Source organism: Oryx dammah, unplaced genomic scaffold, assembly GCF_014754425.2.
Source record: "Oryx dammah isolate SB20612 unplaced genomic scaffold, SCBI_Odam_1.1 HiC_scaffold_29, whole genome shotgun sequence".
Classification (NCBI taxonomy): Eukaryota; Metazoa; Chordata; class Mammalia; order Artiodactyla; family Bovidae; genus Oryx; species Oryx dammah.
In genome coordinates, this window is record NW_024070213.1 from 96074529 (window position 1) to 96095523 (window position 20995).

The following is a 20995-nucleotide window of genomic DNA, read 5'->3' on the forward strand; positions in this document are numbered from 1 at the left end:
TCTTATCTTGTTCTTCCACACTTGTCATCAGCTAATCTGTATTGTCATTGTTGTTCAGTCACTAAATCCTGTCTGACTCACTGGAATCCCATGGACTGCAGCACGCCAGGCTTCCCTGTCCTTCACCATCTCCTGCTTTGCTCAAACTCATGTCCTTTGAGCCGGTGTTCCATCCAACCATCTCATCCTCTGTTGCCCGTTTTTCTGCCCTCTATCTTTCCCAGCATCAGGGACTTTTCCAGTGTGTCCGCTCTTCGCATCAGGTGGCCAAAGTATTGGAGCTTCAGCTTTAGCATCAGACCTTCCAATGAATATTCAGAGTTGATTTCCTTTAGGATTGACTGGTTTGATCTCCTTGCTGTCCAAGGGACTCTCAAGAGTCTTCTCCAACACCACAATTCAAAAGCATCAATTCTTTGGCTCTAATATGTATTATTTAATTTATTTGCATATTCTTCTTACTGTTTTGTCCTTAACAGGATACATGTTTCACAGAGGCAGATATTTCCGTCTTTTACTTCTAGTGCTCTATCTCCAGGGTCTACAATACTCCTGGCACATATAAGCCACTTTGTAAATATTTGTTGGATGCATAGACATTTATAGCACCAAAGTATTGGGGTATCATTTATATCCCTTACTTAGGACATTGAATCTCCTAATAATAAGCTGTTTTTCTTTCTCTTCTTTTCTCTTCTTTATCTTTCTCTCTCTCCTTTTTTCCACAAGGCCAAACTGCTTGTTAGTTCACCTTTGCAAACTGACAGATTTTTAAGATGATACAGAAGAACATTTTCCCTGCTATACATGTATCTAGGGCTTACCATCTCACCTATCTAACAATACAGAATAGAAAAATAAGATTTAGGTGTGGGCTTGGAGAAAACTCAGGCTGTCTTCAGTGTTGTTAGCCTCTGTTGTCTGATCCTCATCAAGAAAAAAGGTATTTTCCACTTGGGCCAACATTGTCATGCAGTAATGTAATGTTGGGCTTAAAAACCCATTTCAAAGAAATTTGCATTCGTAAGACCTTGACTTCTGTGCATTTATTCTCCAGATGCCTGAGGTGGAGAAGAGCAGTGGAATGCAGGACACATAGAGACAGGGTGAGCCCTTGGTCTTAGCCATCGTTTAATGTCTTTTTTCTCCTTGGATACAGGAAAACTGAAAAGTTAAGAGAAAAGATCAATGCTAAGAAAATATAATAAACAGAAACAACTTGATGAAGATTCCTTATTCCACCTGTAATTCATCAGATGTTCTCACCTTATTTTTAAAAATGCACCAAGACATTCCATTCAAAGAAGTAAGTTCATTGTTAGTTTAAAATACCCATGCACAGGGTCTAGATGACACAAACCTTTTTTCTTTTGCTCTGGGAGATCCATTAAAGTGCTTTTTATCCCTTCTGTCAGGAGCCACAATAGTAAATTGTGACATTTTAATCAGTTTTACTGATTATAGGAGAAAAATGGAACATCTGCAAAATCTCTTTAAAAAACCTTTGCAGAGATTAACTGGCCTTGCTTTTTATGGTTTTCACTAGAGAGTAAAGAAAATTTTGTGATCTTGCATCCTAATGATTAGTTAAGAGAAGTATCAGAAATATATTCAGGTGTTACCAAGGGCCCATCGTTTCTAATGAGTTCTTTCTAATCTAAAGGGCATTTCTTTTTATTAGTTTACTCCTTCTGGACTGAAATCTTTGATTCCTTAGCACCACCTCTCCATTCTCTACCCCAGCTCTCTCCCTAGTCTCTGAGGAATGGATCCTTGTAGAATCTTCCTAGAAGGGACAAAATATCATCACTTAAAGACATCTGAAAAAAATAAAAGCATATGAAATTATCAACTTAAGTTGTAAAATGTGATGTGGTCTAGACATTATCAGATATTATAAAGATTACATGTTTTTAATAAAAACCAACATTATTGATATCTCATGAAAAAAATCCTACCATGGCTAAGAAATTTGAGTCCTTATCACCATCTACTCTAAAATGTTAAAGGAGAAAGAGAAGTTCTGAAGTGCTTAATGCAAATCATTTTCATGCTCTGTAGCTCCCTCCAACCCTTACATATTTCATGCCCTGGAGAACCTCCCTGGCTTAATACTGATTAACTGAATGTAGTATCCAGTGGGTGTTATCAGCAATAATTCTAATGCTGACCTAGTTTGACCCCTCAATACTCTTAATTTATTATACTTTCTCAAGCCCATGTCCAAATGCTTTGGTGGAGGTGGGCGGCGGTGGTGGGGGGAGATTTAAATACCACTTTTTCTATAAAGTCTTTATTGTCTACCATCATGAAATCAAATCATATTCTCTTTCCCTGAAATTCTTTCCTTCCAGCTGTCCCTCTCCCTACACTTCCATTGCTTTCTTTCTTCTTTTCTTTTCTTAATCTGAGTCCTATGACATTCCCCACAATCTCATGCCACATACCCTTTAGAATTTTGCATTAAGTTTGTTTATTTATCTCTTCTCCACCTCTTTGTAAGATGAGTTCTATGGGAGAGGTCTTTATCTCCATCTATTCAGATGATTACTGAAGGTAACACTTTTACCAAAAAGTGTTCTTGGCTTGTGGACAGATACAAGGTGGCTTCACACCTGCAACTGACATCTGCTAAAAGTGCCAAAGCATCTGTTGTGCTGGACGGTGGGAAAAGAGGAAAGTTTCCTTTCTCTACACCCAGGGAACAAGCTCATGATAACAAAGAAGCCAGCAAAATGAATTAACACTAAAGACCAATTAATATCTTTTGCAAAGATGTTTGTAAGTTTCCTAAGAGACAGACGCAATGCCTAGAAACAGGGATCCTGTCAACGCTGGAGCTGACAGTTTGCCTACAGCGGACCTTCCCAGCCCGAGGGGCTTTTAAAATGGATTGTCATGATAGATTCCATCTGGTGAAAATGGAAAGAAAACCATGCAGGTTTTTCATTACAGTCCCCACATTGGCATAGCAGCCAATTGGCAGAGGGCACATTCAAGGTTTCTCGTTTTTCTCTCCCTTCTCATAAGCTATGGAAAGTTCTAAATTTTAAAGGACAACAAGGCTATATTTCAGAGGTGACAGAGTGAAATTCTACGCTGTTCTCTCTACCTCAAGCTTAAGTAACTCTTTAACAACTGATTATTCTATAGCTAAAGAAATGCCCTCAGCTTTGACTACTTCTGCCGCAGGCCCTGGTCTTTCTGGAAGCATAAAGGGAAAAAAATGTGGTTGATATCAGGGAGCACATTTTAATTTAAAAAAATATAGAACAAAAATTTGCAGAGTGTTTTGCTTGAATAGTCTGAATCAGTGTCACCATGACATCATGACAAAAGTACAGATTTCTAGGCTCCATTTCAAATTTATTAAGTCACAGTCTCTGAAATGGAAGCTTTGGGACGTGAAAATTGGACAAGTTCCCTGGATGATTCTAAATTTTTTAGGTAAGGGTGTGGAAAGAATATTGAAAGTTTCTAGAAAAAATCTTCATTTAAAGATATGCTTCCTTTTAACTTTTTAGATGCTTTATAGAGGATATTATTATTAAAAATTGAATTTAAATCACAGTTCTGAGAATTTAGAGAAGGGTAAAGTGTGAATTTAAAATTACTTTGAGATACATTCCCTAATACTCGTAGAGTGAATAAGTTAAAACCATTGCAATTAGGTGGTCTTTCAAGGACTTAAAAAGCCAAAAAAAAATCAAACATACTTGCATAAAGTTTATGGATTTGAGTTAAAGTCCTAGAAATGATTGTAGGGAGTAGGTTGTCAACTTATGAAACCAACAGCTTAGAGGCTTTTTGAGTAGTTGAAAATGAATTTAACAGTGAAAATATTTATTGTCCTTTGGCTGAAAATATTATCTGAAATTAATTTGTTTGGCTTGGGAGAAATCTGTGAAATGTATAGTGAATTATGTAGCCAGTTCTTTTTTAGATTTATAATATTTCAAATAAAATCTGCCATACCCTACCTGAGGGGAAAAATGCTTAGTGGCAAGTACTCCTAGCCAAGTCACATTAGATTCCAATAACTTTGCTTTACTTCACAAGAATTCGTTTTTTACAAAATGTGTATGCTTGTTCAATTTTCCCTTGGATTTTTCTTTTTCTCTCACAATTCTCTTTAGCCAAATCCCAAGCAGATGTAAGAACAACTTTGACTATGATGGAAAATATACAGAGGTGAGAATAATAACAATCATGTCATTTGGGTACAGACTAAAAAATTTTTTTTGAAGTATGGTTGAGTTACAATCTGTTCATTTTTACTTTTTAAAAACTTTATTTTATTGCATACAGATCTCTCTATAAACAAAACAATGCTTGCGCTCATTATAAACTTTCAAGTGAATGTGAAGAAACTATTTTCTTGTTTGAGGTGGCAAGGAAAAATATATTTTGAAACTCAATGTTGAGGGACTTCCCTGGTGGTCCAGTGGTTAAAACTTCACCTTCCAATGAAGGAGATGTGAGTTTGATCCCTGATCAGGAAGCTAATATCCCACACACCCCTTGGCCAAAATTCCAAAGCATAAAACAGAAGTAATATTGTAACAAATTTAATAAAGACTTTAAAAAGGATTCATATAAAAAAAACTCTTGAAAAAAAAAAGAAAATCTGAAGTCTATCCGTCCTCTGGCTGAGGTGCTAAGTCCAATTTCAATATGGAAAGACTGCACAGACATTTCTGAAGGCTTCAGACTGTTATCAGAACCTGTGCTATCTCAGGTGGCCCAGCTGATTATGTTTTCCCAGGTATAACTAGAAAGATAAGTTTTTACAAAATTTTAATTGGATAATGGTCTTTCCTTACTGGTTTAGTAATGTAAACCCATCTTCATTAACATCAATCTCACGCCCAAACTCTCTCTCACATGAACAAAAAGACCTTATGCAAGAAATAAGGTCTTCAGAATCAGCTGTGCTCGTGTGCTCAGCCACTCAGTCGTGTCTGACTCTCTCAAATCCCATGGACTATAGCTTAGGCTCCTCTGTCCGTGGGATTTCCCAGGCAAGAATACTAGCGGGTTGCCATTTTCCTTCTCTAGGGGATCTTCCTGACCCAGGGATCTAACTTGGGTCTCCAGTGTTTTCTTCTTCATTGGCAGAAACATTCTTTACCACTGAACCACCTGGGAATCGGTCAAATTCAACAGACACAATTAAAATGACGTGGTATATATCATTCCCTAGAATCTTCATAAAGCCAAATTGAGGAAAGATAGCTATTTGAATTAGATTTGAGGAAAAGTTTGTAAGCTGTGACATTTCTATTATAAAAGGTAAGAACTATCTCAGAGAGGATTTATTCCAAGCTTCTCTAACACCCTAGCATACAGTTTGTACTTACTACATATAATTATTTCATAATAGCCTCAAACACAAATTATGGCACAGAGATTTTGAATGGGATTATAACAAATTAGTCTTTGGGAGACTGAATAAATAGCAAATAAATGGATGGGGAAGTAGTTTGACATCTCAGTTCTTATCAACGATGGAGTAGACTATCTCTTCTCTATTATTTGTATCCTTTATAGTATTTAGCAACGTAAATGTTAACCTGAGTTGATATTGATCTAAAGCTGAAGTACTGTGACATTTTTGGCTTAAAAACATGATTTAGTGGCCACGGAGTCAAAAACTGTCCCCAATATTACTTTCTAGTCATATCTTTTACACTTTTTTTTTTTAATACACAAAACACAGCTTACATTAAGGTCGTTAGATACTGCCAAGAAATTCTAAATTATTTACAAGAAAAGTGGCCAAAGACGACGATCATTTAAAAATCTTTATTCTCCTTGAACTTTCTGTGACATTGAACATTGATGGAATTTGTAATAAAATTTAAATACATGAAAAATCTTTCCTTTTATTCTTTTTGTTACACAAGTTATTTTTCCTGCTTTCTCTTTAGTTCATTTAAATGCTACTTCATTTGTATTCTCACCCTGAAAAGAAACAAAATTACACTACATAAAAATTGTAAAAAAACAGCATGATCTTGAGGGGTACAAGATTAGTGATGAGATTTTTTTAATGCAAAAAGATAGCTAATAACTTTTCATTTAGACTACTAGCAAGTACCTTTAAAAAAATTGGATGAAGAACAAAAGGTATCTGTTTCAACCTTTCACAGCCCAATTACAATCACTTTATTTCTGCTTCCTTAATTTAGCAGATAGAGGATGAAGAAAGGTTGGGTGTATTACCATCAACACAGTTTATTTCTTCAGATTCGATAAATGAAATTCACAGTGGTTTCTGGAATCTCCATTACTATATACTGGCACCAAACATAGAATAACAAACACATATTTTATTTGGTTTAATTCAAGAAAAGTAGGTTTGTGTTACACTTCTTCAGTATTCCAACTATGGCGGTCATACAATAGTACCAAACTTTTTTTTTCTTTTGAAAATCTTAGATAATTTCTTTTTTGATGCTGTAATTAGGAGTGGCATCTTTTTAGTAGAAAAAGCATTTTATCCAAAATTATGAATATGGAAAATGTGAATGTGGTTTCTAGCCAGGAACATGAATGATTATTCCAAAAAGAACACGAAAAGAACATTGTTATACAACATCCTAGCTGCTTTGAAAAGAAGATCTGCCAAAGAAAAAGTCAGGCTTTCAAATGTTGGTTGTGGACAAAATGTACACACATTTTAAGGCTGAATCATTAAAAGAAATTGCTGTATACAAAGTAAGTGTGTCATTGCCTCTATTTTACTAATGGAAAGGGCCAAGTGAATGACCCAAAGTCAGAACTAGTTAGGCATCTGACTCTGGAGCCTGGCTTAGTCATTATACTCCAGTTGTCACTGAAATCTTGTGTAAGGTTGAAATCAGTGTATAGGATCTAATAGTTATATACTATCTTTTACACATGTAATTTGGCCTTCCTGGTGGTGCTAGTGGTGAAGAATCTGCCTGCCAATGCAGGAGACATAAAAGACTTGAGTCCAATCCCTGGATTGGGAAGATCCCTAGAGAAGGGCAACACAACCCACTCCAGTTTTCTTGCCTGGAGGATCCCATGGACAGAGGAGCCTGGTGGGCTACAGTCCATGGGGTTGCAAAAGAGTTGGGCGTGACTGAAGTTACTTGGCAGGCACGCACAAATAGAATTTACCTCCCAGTGAGTAAACTGCTACAGCAATGTTTTTATTTGAAACTATTTTACTTTAATATATTTTAAAATTTGAGGAAAATACAAAAAGTTAATTTTCATAGGTAATTTTTGTCCTAAAAATTTTACTATATGCTGACTATGCCAAAGCCTTTGACTGTGTGGATCACAATAAACTGTGGAAAATTCTGAAAGAGGTGGGAATACCAGACCACCTGACCTGCCTCTTGAGAAACCTAGATGCAGGTCAGGAAGCAACAGTTAGAAGTGGACATGGAACAACAGACTGGTTCCAAATAGGAAAAGGAGTACGTCAAGGCTGTATATTGTCACCATGCCTATTTAACTTATATGCAGAGTACATCATGAGAAACTCTGGGCTGGAAGAAGCACAAGCTGGAATCAAGATTGCCAGGAGAAATATCAATAACCTCAGATATGCAGGTGACACCACCCTTATGGCAGAAAGTAAAGAGCAACTAAAAAGGCTCTTGATGAAAGTGAAAGAGGAGAGTGAAAAAGTTGGCTTAAAGCTTAACATTCAGAAAACGAAGATCATGGCATCTGGTCCCATCACTTCATGGGAAATAGATGGGGAAACAGTGGAAACAGTGTCAGACTTTATTTTGGGGGCTCTAAAATCACTGCAGATGGTGACTGCAGCCTTGAAATTAAAAGATGCTTACTCCAGGGAAGGAAAGTTATGACCAACCTAGATAGTATATTGAAAAGCAGAGACATTACTTTGCCAACAAAGGTCTGTCTAGTTGAGCCCATGGTTTTTCCAGTGGTCATGTATGGATGTGAGAGTTGGACTGTGAAGAAAGCTGAGTGCCGTAGAATTGATGCTTTTGAACTGTGGTGTTGGAGAAGACTCTTGAGAGTCCATTGGACTGCAAGCAGATCCAATCAGTCCATTCTAGAGATCAGTCCTGGGTGTTCTTTGGAAGGACTGATGCTAAAGCTGAAACTCCAATACTTTGGCCACCTCATGAGAAGAGTTGACTCATTGGAAAAGACTCTGATGCTGGGAGGGATTGGGGGCAGGAGTAAAAGGGGATGACAGAGGATGAGATGGCTGGATGACATCACTGACTCGATGGACATGAGTTTGAGTGAACTCTGGGAGTTGGTGATGGACAGGGAGGCCTGGCGTGCTGCAATTCATGGTGTCGCAAACAGTCAGACACGACTGAGTGACTGAACTGAACTGAAAGCATTTAGGGAAAAAAAAGGGAAAGTCTATACATGGGGAGAAATTAATTGGAATATTCAATCCCAGAGAGTAGTTAGACTCAGTAGAACTGAAAATTCCTACTGAGATAAATGATAAATATGCTAATTATTTATATTATTAAATATTTTTAACCAAGTCTCTCAATGGAGAGAAAAGTTGAGAATTAAATGCTTAAATATCAAGGGACCAGTAGCTGAAAATTATTCTATTAGGGAGTGAAAATTAGACTACAAAGGCTATGAGAATTATTGGCCAAATTTAATTTCCCTTCCTCATCACATAAGCATCCATGGAACACCTATGATATATCAGCACAATGAAGTTAGTCAATGGGGGAAAAAGGTGGAAAAGGAATTGCCTGTCATCAAGTAAGGTGGAGGCTAAAAGACAGGGAGAGAAACAACCACAAATTGTTTTGACTGGGATTGAGTCTACAGTGGGTAATTAGTTTCTCACAGGAGCACGTACTTATTTCTAAAAATGTGGCATAGGAAATACTGAATGCCTTCATAGAGGAAGTGATGCTGTGTTTGAGTGTGTGTTCTACATATAGATGGGTGGTGTGGGGATTTCTGGTTCAGGAAGTGTCATGAGCAAAGCTTGGAAAGAAGATGTAATAGCAAATTCAGAAAACTGCAAAAATCTGGATAAGACTACAGCAGAGAGCTTGTGGATGCAGGTTTGGGGAACCCATGAAGGTAGAGTCCTAGAGTAAGCAAGGGACAGTCATGGAGAAGGTTCCTGTGCAAAAAAATGTCTAGTATTGTACATACTTTTAATCATGCAATTGTATTCCTGGGTAAAAGATTGTTACTTTATAATCTGGAAGACAGTGACCTGCAAAACTGGGACATATCCCCTGTATAGTTACTGAAAATGACACATCACCTGAGGGTACTGCTGCTGCTGCTGCTGCTGCTGCTGCGTCGTGTCAGTCGTGTCCGACTCTGTGCGACCCCATAGATGGCAGCCCACCAGGCTACCCGTCCCTGGGATTCTCCAGGCAAGAACACTGGAGTGGGTTGCCATGTCTTTCTCCAATGCATGAAAGTGAAAAGTGGAAGTGAAGTCGCTCAGTCATGTCTGACCCTTAGCGACCCCATGGACTGCAGCCCACCAGGCTCTTCTGTCCATGGGATTTTCCAGGCAAGAGTACTGGAGTGGGGTGCCATTGCCTTCTCTGCACCTGAGGGTAAGGATTTGAAAAAACACATAGCTTTGGAGAAATATCTGTTTAGGTCTTCTGTCCATTTTTTTATGGGCTTTTGTTTTTTGATATTGAGCTGCAAGAACTGCTTTTATATTTTGGAGATTAATCCATTGTCAGTTGCTTCATTTGTAACTATTTGCTCCCATTCTGAAGGCTGTCTGTTCATCCCATTTATGGTTTTTTTGCTGTGCAAAAACGGATGCAGAGGACAGACGTGGACATGGCAGGGCAGGGGAGGGAAGGCGGTGGGGTGAATTGGGAGACTGACGTTGACATATATACATTACCATCTGCAAAACAGATAGCCAGTGGGAACCTGCTGTATAGTGCCAGGAGCTCAGCTTGGTGTTCTGTGATGACCTAGATGGATGGGATGGTGAGAAGGAAGGTCCAAGAGAGAGGGGATATATGTATACATACAGCTGATTCACTTCCTTGTCCAGCAGAAACTAACACAATTGTAAAGCAATTATACTTCAATGAAAAAAAACCACATATAGTTATTGTCATAGGAAAGTATGAAGGACATGAAACAGGAAGGGCAAAATGGCTGCTTCTAAAGACCCATGAAATCACTGGACAAGAGACAAATTGCAAGCTCAACTCCCAAAATTCTCAGTTCAAGTTCGGGGCTTGAAATACAGGGGCTTTATAAAATTACTTTTTAATTATTTCTTTCCATTGGAGGATGAGAGGACTAACATATTTTTAAAAAAGGAAAAACCAACAAAGGCATTCTGAATTGGAATTAATGCATTGTTCATCTTGCCTCTTTATAAAGAGTTAGAACACTGATCTGGAAACAAGGCTGCCCAAGAATTGGCATGGGGATTAGACAATGAGATACAGATGAAAATGACTGCTTGGGATTCCCAGCCCCACTGAACTTCCTTTGTTTGCTGAAAGAAGCCCACACTCCTTGATTTGTAAAGCAATTCCTTCCTTTTAGAAGATGCTACTTCTTCCTCAACTCAAAGGGATAACTTTTAAGAGGGATTTCATTCTTTTCATGCTCCATTCCCCTTGGCCTGTATATGATTCCCACCTCTAATAAGGGAGAACAAAAGGGTATCAATTAGAAAGTGTAATCTTGGGGTGGAAATACTATTCTAAATGAACCACAGGAATTGCCTAATATTGACTAAATATTAGAAAAGATGAATAGATTCTGAGGGTATTCAACCAAGGAGAAGGATAATATTAGATCAAGCTGAATTTAGCAATATGAGTGTACTTTCAGAGCCTGGATTCATTAACATAGTGTAAGCACCTGGGGGTCTGTTAGTTTGCTGAAGTATTTACCACAAAGTGGAACTCAATGGAAGCATATATTGAATGAAATTGATTCCTTGGTATAGTGTAGAAGCACAAAATCAAAATTTTCACAAAGTGGAATTCTTATATGTTAAAATGGATTTTCATCATGAATAATCCACCCATTCATTTTCATCAAGACATATATTAGAGATGAAAATACCAGAGTCTTTAGAAGATTTTAGTGATGCCCATGGGTTGATGGTGGAAAGGATAGCAATGAAAATTCATTGCATGATGTTAGTGAGGAAGGGTAAATTTGGTGTGGAAGAGATAATGTAGTGTCATTTAACTACCAATGAGTAAAATAAATACATTTTTCATTAATAAATATCAGGATCAGAAATACAAAGTACAAAGTCAGAATGTCTGATCCAAAAAGAACTTTAGTTGAAATTTAGATTTTCAGAAATGAAAGAGATATGAAGTCTTCTGTGGAGCTATTTGATTTGTGAAATGTAATGTATGGCTGAGTCCCTTCACTGTTCACCTGAAATTATAACAATGTTTTTAATTGGCAATACCCCAATATAATGGAGAAGGAAATGGCAAGCCACTCCAGTACTCTTGCCTGGGAAATCCCATGGATAAAGGAGCCCGGTGGGCTACAGTACATGGGGTCGCAAACAGTTGGGCATGACTGAGCGACTAACACACAACACCTCAATAAAAAACATTTTTGGGGTTAAAAAATAAAAAGAAAAAAGAAAAACCCACAGAACCATTGTTCAGAGGCTTGGGTAAGCCATTATGACATATAGTATGGAATTTCTGCCCTCCATTGAATTTTTAAAGCTTAGTTAAATCATGGATCTAGAGCTACCAGAATCCTTTCCCTTCTACAGGGGATTTCTCCACCCAGGGATCACACTGGGGTCTTCTGCATTATAGATGGGTTCTTTATCATCTGAGCTACCAGGGAAGTCTCATGAGAAGGCGTCTTAAATAAGTACTATAAGTATTTTGCACTGATATCTCAAGTGTGTGCTCCTGTTTTTTTTAATATTTATTTTTATTTACTGATTTGTCTACACCAGGCCTTAGTTGCAGCACACAAGATCTTTAGTTCCAGCATGTGAATACTTAGATGTGGCACTTAGCATCTAGTACCCCAACTAGCGAGCGAACCCAGGCCCCCTGCAATGGGAGTGCAGGGTCTTAACCACTGGACCATCAGGGAAGATCCCAACTATTTTTTTTTTTAACCTAGTATTCCCCTTAAAGAACCAGAGGTCATTACAATGTAACTGTGCCCCGGGGAGCGCGTCTCAGTTGGCTCAGTGTCAAGAATCCGCCTGCCGATGCAGCATATGCCGGACGCTCAGGTTTAACCCCTGGGTCGGGAAGATCCCCGGAGGAGGAAACGGAAACCCACTCCAATATTCTCGCCTGGAGGATCTTCTGGTCAGAGGGGCCTTGCAGGCTACAGTCCACGGGGTCTCAAAGAGTCGAACATGACTTAACAACTGAGTATGCATACACACACATGCCCTGTGGAAGACACCATGGTTTTGAAACGCAACTAATCCCCAGGGACATAGGACACTTTTGCAATCCACTAGGGAGGGTTTTTTGATGTTAAAATGACAAATGGAAAATCTACCCTCATCCAGCCCATATGCTCCCCATATTTTTTTCCCCAGTTCTTATAGAGCTGGAATAGATGAACTCAAAAAGTGAAGGATTTCTCACATTTGTCTGTAACCCATAAAAAAGGAGCATTCTGATTGGACACACCAAGTTGAAAACTGCAGAGTCTTCTACTTCTACAAAAACAGTAACTTAATAACTGTGATGCTTCAATGAAAATCAGAAATATCAGTGCCATCTTTAATGACTTAAAAGTGCAGGGTTAATGATTCTTAGCAGATTTTCATTTGTGTTTAGTAGTGGAAGGATAGTTTGGGAAGATAAAAATGGATTTTCCAAAGTTTAATTAGATGGCAACTTCTGTTGCAACTGCTGTTCCATATGGGGTCCCAATCATTATAGTTCTTAGTACTTTGTATAAAGCAACTGATCTGAATAATGTCTTTCTCCTCTTTTCCAATAAACAAAATTACTAGAAGCAGTCTGTTTTCTTTCACCAGGCAGGGATAGTAATATAATTTTGCCATACTGTTTCTGGATTATGTTAACTCTTTGGCTTTGTACCGCATTATAGTCTGCAGAAATACCATCTCTCGGAACATTATGTGATACAACCTAGAGGGTAAACTTTATTAGCTAGATACATTAATTAGATATGTGAATGCCGGAGTATTGGAGACAAATATAATGGAAGAGGATAGAGTTGTCAAGTCACTGATTTATTATAAAGGTGAAGAGGTCTAAGGAATGCTGAGCTATCTCTCTAGAGGGAGGACAGTTTGCACTATGTCCTCGGTGAGCACTAGGAACATGAACAGTCTCTTTAAATTATGGAGGCCACATGTTACTGCATGTGAGTCTGGTGCTGAAAACCTGTAAGATTTGAGTTTGTCCCATGACAAGAGAAGGCTCTCCAGACAATTGAGGTCACAGTGATCCTGCTTACTATCACTCATCAAATTAAATGATGTTTAAATGGTGTACAGCAGGTCAGGTTGCTATATGTAGTGTGTGGTAAGGCTTAATAAGAAAATTAACCTCTTAGATTTCCAAAGCAAGGATATGCTTATATTTAGCAAGTAATTATTAATCTTTTAAGAGCAATAGTCTCTTCTGAAGGGAAGGGAAAACAATAATTTGATGTTAACTACTCATAAATCTAGTATTATCCTATCTCTCTAGCCTAAGCCGAATTGCTCTGTAGTGCTGACTTAGCAAATACATGATATAAATGAAAATGGGGCCAAATAGGTCATAATCTTGTGGCGGGATCTTGCTGTCTCTTCCTGTCAGTCCTGCTTATGACCTCACAGGGGCTTTCTCTATGCCCGGCTGTCTGAGAAGGGTATAAATATAATTGCAATTGACATCATACGACATGCAGGAACCAATTAAGAGTATGATGCTGCAACAGTATAGGTCTGATTGGGATGCCCTGAAAGGGCAGTTTGATAAGAAGCTAAAGAGAACAAGAATACGTATGACTCAATTGATCTCCTCAACATGCTGGAGACATTAATGAGTATAACGCTCACTATTCTGATGCAATGCCTTCTTGTAAGAGATCTCTTCCAAAATGCTTTGGAGGTGAGCTTTAAATGAATTGTCTTTCAAGATGTTCACTTCCTGTTATCTTAGTATTCTTTGAAAGTCGGTAGTGCTAAGGTAGAACATTGTAGGAACAGAGCAGCTGGAGGAGGACAATTCTAGAACTGAGTGGTTCTGGATAGTTGGTAACAGAGCTCACCCAAGAATCACAGAGATGCTTTTATTTTTATTTTTTAAATTAGGTTTTTAAAGTCTTCTTGTAGAGTCTTGGAAGAACCAGCACCAGAGAGAGTCATAAATCTCAAAGTTGAATCACAACATAAATAGCTTATAAGTGACAGAGTTTGCTACTAGTTTCAGATAAACTTTGGATAGCATAGCCTCAGGATGCTTCATATACAAAGGCTAAACTATACATGGAAGGTTATTTGCTATCTATTCACAACTGAAAAAATGCATATTAGCAGTATTAAAAAAATCAAAGTTATGAAAAGTACACTAAAAATAAGCATTGACTTTTTCAATTTATTCCCAGCATGTGTGTGTGTGGTATATATAAAAGTGAGAGAGAGACAGAATACCTGAGCATCAGCTAACAATGTTATTAACTCTCATAGATATTCTAATAAGATTATTAGTGCCTCCTCTTAAGTATCAGTTCAGCAAAGCACCATCAAATATGTCAGGGATGTTTCCAATATGAAATACTGCTATAGGTCAAGATAAGAAAGAAAAAGATATAAAGGGAAATAAAGTTCTTGGAGTGAGCAAAAAAAAAAAAAATTCACAATGCTATCAAAACCTTGTAGTTTTAAATTTTGTTTTGAACAAGAGAAGAGAAGATAGTTAAGCACAGAAGAGAAAAGAATGCTTTAGGGAGGGAACAACCAGATAAAAAATTTCCAATGTAAATACATGGCATATGGTACAGAAATTTTAAAGAAGCCAAAACTCTGTTAGAAAGCATAAAAACTTTTAGAAAATGGAAATATTAATAGAAGAGATCAAAGATAGTAAAAGAGAGACATAGACAAAATACCTGAGCATTAGCTGACAAATGCTATTGATTTTCATCGATCTTCTAATAAGATTATTACATTTGAAGCTCCAGTACTTTGGCCAGCTGATACAAAGAGCCAATTCATTACGAAAAGACCCTGATGTGGGGAAAGACTGAAGGCAAAAGAAGAGGGCAACAGAGGATGAGATGGTTGGATGGCATCAGCAACTCAATGGACATGAACTTGAAAAAATTCTCAGAGATAGTGGAGGACTGGGAAGTCTGGAGAGCTGCAGTCCATTGCGTCACAAAGAGTCAGACATGATTGAGCAACTGAACAACAACAACAAAAATCAAAGATTTAGACAATGTAACCAGGAAGTGCACTATCTAAGACTCACAAAGAGAAAATAGGAAAAAAGTTGATGGACCATATGAATGTGAATTTCCAGATTGAAAGGGCTCCCCGAGTAACAGTGAATGAGTGAAATACACTCTCTCAAGACATATTGCTGTAAAGTTGTAAAAGTTCAGAAACTGAAGACGAAAGGAAAATCTCAAAAGTTGAAAGCAAAAAAAAAAAAGTCACATTCTGAAGACTGAAAATTACAATTTTATCAACCTCTTCCATCTCAACTCCAGAAGCAACAAGAAAATTGTTTTCTTGAGTATCCTCAAAATTTCTAAGGAACATTATTTCAAATTAAAATTGCATCTAGTCAAAATACCAGTTAAGTGGGGTGGCGGGTGGGAAGGTGGAGGACTGAGTAAATACATTTATAAATGTGAGTTCACACACACACACAAAAAGAGAGTGAGAGAGAAATAACTCAGGTGCACAAAAAAAAAAAAACGATCAGAGTCTATGTTCCCTCAATGTTCTGGAGTTAACCACGAAAAGAACAGAACACACGATTCAGAAAGTAACAAGGGATCTAACCCAGGAGATGGGTGAAGGAATTCCAGGACCTCAACAATCTCACTAGCTCAGAAAAAAAGAGTTCTATTATTCAAAAGAGCTTCCCAGGTGACGCTAGTAGTAAAGAACCTGCCTGCCAATCAGGAGATGTAAGACGCGGTTCGATCTATTCTTTATTCATAAATGCACTTTAAAAGACTGCACTTTGGCAGAGACAGCTGATTTTGGTGTTAGTTTTCTTTCTTTCTTTTTTTTTCAATATTTTTTATTTACAGTGTTGTATTACTTTCAGAAGTACAGCAAAGTGATTCAGTTATACATATATACATGTATCTGTTCTTTTTCAGATTATTTTCCATTATAGGTTAACACTATAGGTTATTACAAGATATTGAATTTGCATTAATTTGACACAGGTTAAATTGGACTTCCCTGGTGGCTAAGATAGTAAAAAGAATCTGCCTGGAATGCAGGAGACCTGGGTTTGATCCCTCGGTTGGTCAGATCTCCTGGAGAAGGGAATGGCTACCTACTCCAGTATTCTTGTCTGGAGAATTGCATAGACCGAGGAGCCTAATGGGCATTAGTTTTGACACAGGTTAACTTAGTTAACATTTGAAGATATCTTATAATGGAGACTCATTTCATGAATTTTAAATATGTTTAGTGTAAAATAAAAGCCTTTATGTAAGACACAATTGAACTGAACTCATTTTCATTAAACTGAATACCTCTTGTAGGTTGTAGTGGAAGACTCCTATAGCCCTCATTAACCAAGAGACCACTGAAATGTGCCATAAATAACCTAAAAAATAGTATTTGCCAAATTTGCTTAGGTTGGTTTACAACAGCAAGCAAACTAGATTAAAGTAGGAAGATATGGTATTCCAGGAGAAATATCTCCCAGCAGGAAAAAAGTGAAATTAGTATTTCTGATTTTATTTATGAATACACTTACCATGTTCTAAATGCTTTAAAAACAGTGTAGCTCTTTCAATGTTCATAGTAACCCTATGAGGGGGTATTTGTACTATGATTATTTACATTATTATTATTACCCAAAATTTACAGATGAGAAGACTAAGGCAAAGACAAATAGTTGCTCAATTTTTCATAACTAGTAAACAAGAGAGATTTATTTAAATCCAAGCAGATCTGATTTAACCAGCACACTATGTTACCCCCACCCTTTGGGTGCAGAAAACTTCCAAAGTGGTTTTATAATTTGGTTTTGGAAAGTATTATTGAAATAGTTTTATATGTATTTTTGTTTAGTCTCTAAGTCGTGTATGACTCTTTTGCAGCCCCATGTACTGTAGCCCTCCAGCTTCTCTGTCCTGGGATTTCTCTGGCAAGAAAACTGGAGTGGATTACCATTTCCTTCTCCAAGAGATCTCCCTGACCTAAGGCTTGAACCCCTGTCTCCTGCATTGGCAGGTGAGTTCTTTACCACTGACCACCAGGAAAGCCCTTTGAATGTATAGAGAACATTATAAATATACATACATATATGGCAAATAAAAAATAAGGACTTCCCAGGTGGTGCTAGTGGTAAAGAACCCGCCTGTCAATGTAGGAGACTTAAAAGAGGATCCCTGTATGGGGAAGATCCTCTGGAGAAGGAAATGGCAACCCACTCCAATTGGCTGGACAATCCTATGGACAGAGGAGCCTTGTGGGCTACAGTCCATGGGGTCGCAGAGCTGGACATAACTGAACTGACTTAGTATGCATGCATGGATGCATGGCAAATAAGTGCAGTGCAATAAAGAAATTAAAATAGTTTTGCATTATTTTTCAGCAGTAGCAATATTTATATTGTGTAATAACATATGTAGCAAATATTTAATCTAAGTTTGTGCTATGCATACATTAGGAATTATTGAAAGGAATAATGACTTCAGGTGGGGTAAGGGTAGGACTAAGCAAATGTACTAAATGTTTATCTAATAAGAAAATAATTGACGTTTAAAATAGATAAGTTAAACAAAAAGTACAAGCAAGAATATTAAAGTAAACATTAAAAGAAATCCATAATAAAGTTGAAAATAGTGGCCTCTTGGGAGAGGGACTTAGACTGAAGTGCGGAGTAGGGGATTGCTTGGTTCATGATCAGCTTTGTAGTAGTTTTGACCTTTTAAATGTGTTGTTACTATATTTTAAATGTATTATTTGAAAAAAATATACATGTATATATGTGTGTGTCAGCTATATATGTCAGCAGATCCCTTTTATATTTTGAAATTATTTTACAGAATTTAGTTTAATAGCCTAAAATTGATCAGTGAAGAGAAAATTATGTCTCTTACCAAACATACCATCAACTAGACTTAAATATAGGTCCTAAGAGTACCTAATAGTTCAACTTTTGCTACAATAGACACATTAGATATGTATACCAACAAATTTGAAATTCTACTAGAGTTTTTTGTGTTTTATATCCTCATGTATTGCGTTTGTTTTTATCAATTTGTTTTTTCATGTGGACCAAGTCTTTATTGAATTTGATACAACGTTGTTTCTGTTTCATGCTTTGGTTGTTTTTTTTGGCCCTGAGCTATGTGGGATTTTAGCTTCCTGACAAGGGATCAAACCCACATCCCCTGTGCTGAAGGGTGAAGTCTTAACCACTGGCTCACCAGGGAAGTCCCTGCCTTCTCTATTTAAATGTCAATGATCTTTAGAAATGCAACAAGACTAATTTCCTGGTCTAAGACAGTTTAGCAAAGTATGTTTTTATCATTATTATTATTGTTATTAATGAGGAGAAGAAGCAAGAGAAGCAAATAGAAAACATTGAAATGTGCTAACAAAAGGAAAAGCAGTAAACCAACAAGATTTTAACTCCATCTCAAGTTTCTAGGACTTCTCTCAGGTAGATTAAGTCCTAGACAACAGTATATGCTAACCTAGCTAGTCAAGAGTGTATGCCAACCTAGGTAGTCAAGAGTATATGCCAACCATCATACACTCTGCTGAAAGAAATTTCTGGGCCAACTGATATGTTCACCTTCATTATTTTCTTTGATTTTCAATTGACCCTTTATAGTAATCAGAGCAGGTGCTTTAAGAGTAGACTTAGGCTTATGATTGTTAAATAGCCTGTGCCAGCTTAATAACTAGTAAGATGCAATGGGAAAACTTTGTCACTTTTTTCTTTTTACTATATTTTGAAGGCTCTTCACTATGTTTCAATATACATAGTTACATTGATTTTAAAAATCAGTTATCAAAATGACACAGGTGCCTTATGCATTTGTTTCTTCATTTAATAATTTGGTAAATAGTTATTGGAAACCTACAATGTCCCAAGTCCCGTGGACTTTGGACAATAATAGTATGATGATGTGATCACTCACCTAGAGCCAGACATCCTGGAATGTGAAGTCAAGTGGGCCTTTGGAAGCATCACTACAAACAGAGCTAGTGGAGGTGATGGAATTCCAGTTGAGCTATTTCAAATCCTAAAAGATGATGCTATGAAAGTGCTGCACTCAATATGCCAACAAATTTGGAAAACTCAGCAGTTACTACAGGATTGGAAAAGGTCAGTTTTCATTCCAATCCAAAAGAAAGGCAATGCCCCAAATGCTCAAACTACTGCACAATTGCACTCATCTCATGCTCTAGCAAAGTAATGCTCAAAATTCTCCAAGCCAGACTTCAATAGTACATGAACCGTGAACCTCCAGATGTTCAAGCTGGATTTAGAAAAGGCAGAGGAACCAGAGATCAAATTGCCAACATCTGTTGGATCATCGAAAAAGCAAGAGAGTTCCAAAAAAATATTTACTTCTGCTTTATTGACTATGCCAAAGCCTTTGACTGTGTGGCTTATAGCAAATTGTGGAAAATTCTGAAAGAGATGGGAATATCAGACCACCTGACCTGGCTCCTGAGAAATCTGTATGCAGGTCAAGAAGCAACAGTTAGAACTGGACATGGAACAGAGTGGTTCCAAATAAGAAAAGGAGTACATCAAGGCTGTATATTTTCACCCTGCTTACTTAACTTATATGCAGAGTTCAGTTCAGTTGCTCAGTCATGTCCTACTCTTTGCAACCCCATGAGCTGCAGCATGCCAGGCCTCCCTGTCCATCACCAACTCCCAGAGTCCACCCAAACCCATGTCCATCCAGTCGGCAATGCCATCCAACCATCTCATCCTCTGTCGTCTCCTTCTCTTCCCACCCTCAATCTTTCCCAGCATCAGGGTCTTTTCAAATGAGTCAGCTCTTCGCATCAGGTGGCCAAAGTATTGGAGTTTTAGCTTCAACATCAGTCCTTCCAATGCACACCCAGGACTGATCTCCTTTAGAATGGACTGGTTGGATCTCCTTGCAGTCCAAGGGACTCTCAAGAGTCTTCTCCAACATCAAAGTTCAAAAGCATCAATTCTTCAGTGCTCAGCTTTTTTTATAATCCAACTCTCACATGACCACTGGAAAAACCATAGCCTTGACTAGACGGACCTTTGTTGTAGAGTACATCATGAGAAATGCTGGACTGAATGAAGCACAAGCTGGAATCAAGATTGCTGGGAGAAATATTAATAACCTCAGATATGCAGATGACACCACACTTATGGCAGAAAGTGAAGAAGAACTAAAGAACCTCTTGATGAAAGTGAAAGAGGAGAGTGAAAAAGTTGGCTCAAAACTCAACATTCAGAAAATGAAGATCATGGCATTGGGTCCCATCAATTCATGGCAAATAGATGGGGAAACAGTGAAAACAGTGACAGACTTTATTATCTTGGGCTCCAAAATCACTGCAGATGATGACTGAAGCCATGAAATTAAAAGATGCTTGCTCCTTGGAAGAAAAGTTATGACCAGCCTAGACAGAATATTAAAAAGCAGAGACGTTACTTTGCCAACAAAGGTCTGTCTAGTCAAAGCTATGGTTTTTCCAGTAGTCATGTATGGATGTGAGAGTTGGACTATAAAGAAAGCTGAGTGCCAAAGAATTGATGCTTTTGAACTGTTGTGTTGGAGAAGACTCTTGAGAGTCTCTTGGACAGGCAAGGTG